We start from the raw sequence: 6,000 nt of genomic DNA on the forward strand, positions 1-6,000 counted from the left end.
GTGAAATCCCTGAGGCCCAGGGCTTTGGGTCATGTCTGTACCCACAACCTGGCCGCAGGTCCCCAGGGTACCGATGTCAGGGTCATGTGTTCTGCAGGGCTAACCATGGGCACCTGCTCCCATGCATCAGACGCCCCTCTTCCCTGACATTCACAGTGAGAAAGTTGGGGCTTACAGAAGTCAGTGTACCCAGTCTCAGTGTGTATGACACGGCTGGGACTCTGACTTCCAAAAAAAACCAAGCAATCCAGTTAAACTTAAAATTCAGTTAAAAATCCAGCTAAAAGTCAAATTAGAAGCTCTAAACTGTTAGGATATTCTATTTTTTTAAAAGCAAGCTTCCATATTAACACTAGTGTTCCCAATGTGGACAGCTTTACATTGTAAAGTGATTTTCTTCCATTTAGTTGAATACTCCGTTTCTGGCATAATCACCCGAGTTTGTGAATTCCAGTAAATTATTGAGCAAGCTTTATATTGCAAATTGTTCTTCCCCATACAATTTATTCCTCAAGTCTCCAACGTGTACTCTGCATATTTTTCTCGTGTTTGAGCACAATTTTCATTTAATATTTGTCTTTCTGACAAACCAATATTTGTAGAGTTTCTATAAAATGAAAGCAACATTCCTGAAGTATGGTCGAGCTAATAGCTGCAGGGGGTACAAAATCATGGTAATTTATCGCTTTGCTGTTTCCATTAGAAATGTATCCTGCTTTCAGACCTGTGGACTTTACAGAGCCCACATTATGCAGCCTTAGTACAAATAAAGGAAATGGCTGCATTTGCAAATTCAAAATAGGCACTTATCTTTTTCTTTTTTGCACAAAGAAAAGCAACATCATCATCAGGCAGAGCAAAAACATTTAACCGGCTTCATACCTAACCATCCCTGCACATTAGTTTGGACAATGGCTGGCTGTCAGGATCTGTGCTTACAGAGATCTCTGGAAGTAGTATCTTCTCCAACCCTGCCCCAGGCACGCATTTGCTGAAATTCTCTTCATTATTTACTTGCTGTTGTCGTTTCCTCCCCTAAACTGTGAGCTCTCCTGGGGCTTTGCAGAACCACCAGTTAGACCCTGGTCCTGACACCCAGTCAGCATCGTTGAATGACAGTGAACACAGAACCTGTCCTGCTTCCCAAGTCCTGTTGTGAGATGTGTGTGTGCCTTGCACACATCGACGGGTTTCCTCACACTGGTCTTCCCAGGAACTCCAAGGTGCCACTAGGGAGCTCGGAGGTCGGATATTTGGGGCCGAGGCCCAACACGTTCTTTAAAACCTGTGTGCCCAAATGAAAACACGCTCTCACCTCTACAGCCAGGAGGAGGAGGGCCCTCAGATGTGTGATTAAGCAGCTCAGTGTAAGAGCGGAATCAACAAAAAGGGCTGTGGAGCTTTTCAGCAGTTTGGGGAAACAAGGAATCGCTCCAGTTTTACAAAACGGCAAGACTATCATACACACGATAAACAGCACTATTCTTACCTGGAAAACCGAGAAGTGTTTTCTGGTCTTTGAGTTGGTGTGTGCTAAAAAGTCAACCCGCTGCTGAAAAATTAGTTTTAATTGTTAGCTGCTAACCCCACATGGCTGCTGCTGTCGCCCAGTTGCCAGCAGAAAATGGGCCGTGCGCCACCTGCCTGCGCCTCCCCTGCCCTAGTGTCTTGGGCAGACACTGACAGGGACCAGGATGCCGCTCTCTATACTGGCCTTTTAAAGGAAGAACCAATCCTACTATCAAAAACAAGTGACAGGGGGGGCGCCTGGGTGGCTTAGTCGGTTAGGCATCCGACTTTCACTTAGGTCATGGTCTCACGGTTCGTGGGTTCAAGCCCCGCGTCAGGCTTTGTGCTGACCTCCAGCTCAGAGCCTGGAGCTTGTTTCAGAGTCTGTCTCCCTCTCTTTCTGACCCTCCCCTGCTCACGCTGTGTCTCTCTCTCTCTCCTAGAAATAAATAAAACATTTAAAAAAATTAAAAAAAAAAAAACAAACAAAAACCAAGTGACAGGGGGTCCTGGGTGGTTCAGAGGGTTAAGCATCCGACTCTGGCTCTGGTCAGGATCTCCTGGTTCATGAGTTCGAGCCCTGCGTTGGGCTCTGTGCTGACAGCTCAGAGCCTGCTTTGGATCCTATGTCTCCCATCTCTGCCCCTCCCCTCCCCCCCGTCAAAAATAAACATAATTTTTTTTTTTTAAAGTGATAACTTGAGATTTGAATAACCTAGTTTAGACTATGAACATAAGGACCTTTACTTTCAGGCATGAGCACTGGATGTATTTTCCAAAGAACAGGTCAGCCAGCAAGATGCTTTTGCTCTCGTCCTCTGGAGCCTGATGGGTGCTCCAGGCCTGTGGCTGGGCCGAGGGAAGCAGGAAGCGGAACGTGGCGGCTGTGCTACACCCCTCTGAGTGATGTACTTGAGTCTCTGTTGAACCCCTATGCCTACAGGTCTGTCGTTAGCGCTTGGATTTGGTGTCCATTTAAATATGCCCACTGCTAGCTGTTTAATCTGCAATCAAAACAAGAAGACAAGTGGGAGGGGAAAAAAACCCACAGCAAATACTAGATCTCCATGAACCTGACCTGGGAGATTAGCTTGACCGAAGGAGGAAGATTAGGTCTTAAGTCATTTTTATAGGAACAAGAGCAGGAAAATAAAAATCACATCAGGAAATATTTGAGTCAATGTAGGTAATTACTTTCTGCTTAACTAAAATTTCCTTGTCAATAGCATAATTTGAAATTGGAGGGCTTAAAATACAAATTTCAAAACCTCTGCCTTGTGATCAAGAGTGTGCAAAGTTTACAGCTTCGGGCAAAATCCAGTGCACTGCCAGCTTTTGTACCTAATGTTTCACTGGGACACAGCTGCACCACCCATGCTTCAGAATTGTCTGCAGTGGCTGTTACGCTGCAACAGAGTTGGGTAATCACAACAGATACTCTGGCCCTCAAAGCCTTAAATAGTGTCTGACCCTTAACTGGAACAGTTTGCACCCACCCCCTGCTTTTGATAATTACTCACAAGCCAACCTTTCTCCCTTTCAGTGCAGGGAAGGGCTGGGTGGACAGGCTGCATGTCCCAGGGAGCAGTTTCTTTGGGTTAGTTTAAAAAAACAGACCCGTGAAATCAGAATCTCTGGGAGGGGGGTCCATAGTGGTATTAAAGCTCCAGGGTGGAGAACTAGGATGCTCTAGCACACACACACACACACAAAAAAGTGCTGGAGTTTCTCGTTTCTCCAATTCTCCTGCCTCAGCACTTTGCCCCTTTTCCCGACAGCCCTGTGTACCAGAGTTCACTGAGTCATTAAAGTCCCTTGTAGACTGAGTGGCCATGACTCAGACGATGTACCCCACTGGCTGTCAGCCCTCGCTGCACATTGGAATCACTGGAGAGGGAGCTCATGAAAAAGCCCAATGTCCTCTTCCTCCTCCATTCTGGCCTAAAGCCATTAGGTGGCCACGTGTGGGTGTGGGATGGAGAGTCGGGGTAGGCTGCAGTAGGGTGAGGACAGCATCTGTGCAGACTGGGGACAGCTTGATAATGGGAGATACACCCCCAGCAGGGTGAGTAGGGGATAGATGGGAGATTGGTTATATATAGGGGATTAACCAAATGAGTGAAAATATAAAGGGCAGTGGAAGCCAGGTTTGTCACAGTTGGAAAAAGGAGTTACAGGGGCACCTGGGTGGCTCAGTTGGTTAAGTGTCCGACTTCAGCTCAGGTCATGGTCTCAGGATTCATGAGTTTGGGCCCCACGTTGGGTTCTGCGCTGACAGAATGGAGCCTGGAGCCTGCTTCAGATTCTCTCTTTCTCTCTCTCTCTCTCTCTCCCCCCCTCCATCGCTTGTGTTCTCTCTCTCTCAAAAATCAATAAAACAGGTTTGCCTGGGTGGCTCAGTCTGTTAAGCATCTGTCTTCAGCTCAGGTCATGATCTCACGGTTCGTGGGTTCGAGCCCTGCTTGGGCTCTGTGCTGACAGCTCAGAGCCTGGAGCCTGCTTCAGATTCTGTGTCTCCCTCTCTCTCTGACACCTCCCCCCCACACACACACAGTGTTTCTCTCTCTCAGAAATAAATAAAACATTAAAAAAAGTAAAAAAAAAAAACATATAAATATAGAAAGGGAGAAAATTAGAATCAACTCTATGGTGTGCTGCTTTTTGGGAATTGGATGTATTAATGGGAACTCACATGTACAGGTAGATTGTGTGTGTGTGAACATACACATATATACAGACCTGGGTACATATATCCACATGTATGCACTCCCTGCTTTGCCTTCTGAGAGGGTCTGGGAGCAGTGATGCTCCAATAGCAATGGGCTTGCTTATCGCTCAGATCTGTGCTTCTAAATGCCATTTTCCACTAAAAGGAACAAAGATTTTTTAGAGAAATGTCTGCTTTTCTAAGTACTGGGACCAAGGACTAGGGGTAGGAAAAAAACACAATAAGCCTGAAACACTTCTTTGTGAAAGAAAATGTTCACACAATGATGGGCACATATCAAAAAGATGCAGAAACCAGCCAAAACAGGGACAATTTGAGCATGAAAATTAATCATGATACTAAGGGATTATAACACATAGAATAAAACAGGAAACTACAGGTTTCTATTGCTATAAATTGAAAACTGGGCAACAGGTAGCTTACATACTTATAAAGCACCTACCTATAAAATGTGCACTTAACAAAGGAGGGACTTGGCTGTGAAGAAGGCTGGCAGACACCCCTTGATCAAGTGATCCAAGTGGACATCTTCGGTTCGGGACAAACTGAAATCCTCACCACCAATAGGACGCAGTGAGAAGGGTGCATCTTTGCTCCTGCAACATCCCTGCCGGAGGAGGTGCCTGTGATGTCCCATTAAACTCATGACCTGAATTCTGTCATGAAAATGTATCAGACTCAAGTTGAGAGCTATTTCGCAAAATCTTCAAGTGTCAAGGTCACACAAGTCAAGGGGAAGTTGAGGACTATTCTAAACTAAAGGAGACCAAAAAGAGTGGATGACTGGACCCAGTGCTTGATTCTGATCTCGATCCTTTTGCCGTGAAGGGCCTTGTCAGGACAGTGAGTGAGTCTTGAATGGGGTCTGCCCATTGGATAGTGGCAAGGTAACTCATAATGTGGCATGCTCTACTGTGGCAGTGCAAGTGCCCGGAGTTTCACGGCTGTACTGTGAAAGGGCAGTGTGCTAGAGCACTGCTTCTCAGACTCGGGTACATAAACCACTGGGGATGGATCTTCTTAAAATGTGGATTTGGATTCAGTATGTCCGGGTAGAGCATGAGCTTCCGCCTGTCGAGGCAGCTCCAAGGTTAAAGCCCATGCTGCCTGTCCAGCGCAGTAGTAGTAAGGGTCCAGGGAACCTGGGGTGAACATTTACTATTTGCCTCCCACTCACCTTCCTCCCTTCTTTGGTCCCAGACTCTGGTGTTTCCTTTGGGAACAAGCTGCTCCCCTTGGTGTACCTGTTTTGGATCAGATGGTCCTCAGTGCTCAGGCAATGAAGACATAACCAGGGCTTGATCTATCCCATACCGTGGCCACTGTGAAAGGTTCGACACTGGTCCCCAGACCCAGCCAGGGCCAGTGTGATGCAACTCTGAGAGGCCTGGCTGAGCTGACACAGCCTCTACAAGCATCTTCATATCTAGAGCCTTCCTAGAATTCTAAGCCTTACAGTGGCTCAGGACTTGCCTTTTGCCCCCCAACTCCTAAGGCCTCCAAGCCTTTGGAACCCCCACATTGGGCTCTACCACATAGGAGCCATGTGACCTTACTCAGCAAGCTGAATTTTTACCTCAGTTTCCTCATCTATAAAATGGGATACCACCCCTCAAAAGGTTGTTTGGGAATTATATGATACCCATCCACGTAAGTGTTTTGAGTTGTTCTGGTATAGAGTAGGTGTTCAATAAATCTTTAGTTGTTCAGTTTGGCTTTTGGAGCCTGTGATCCCACACAAAAAGAATGACATCTCACTGGTA

Source organism: Hyaena hyaena, unplaced genomic scaffold (genome assembly GCF_003009895.1).
Source record: "Hyaena hyaena isolate Hyena2069 unplaced genomic scaffold, ASM300989v1 scaffold_64, whole genome shotgun sequence".
Taxonomy (NCBI): Eukaryota; Metazoa; Chordata; class Mammalia; order Carnivora; family Hyaenidae; genus Hyaena; species Hyaena hyaena.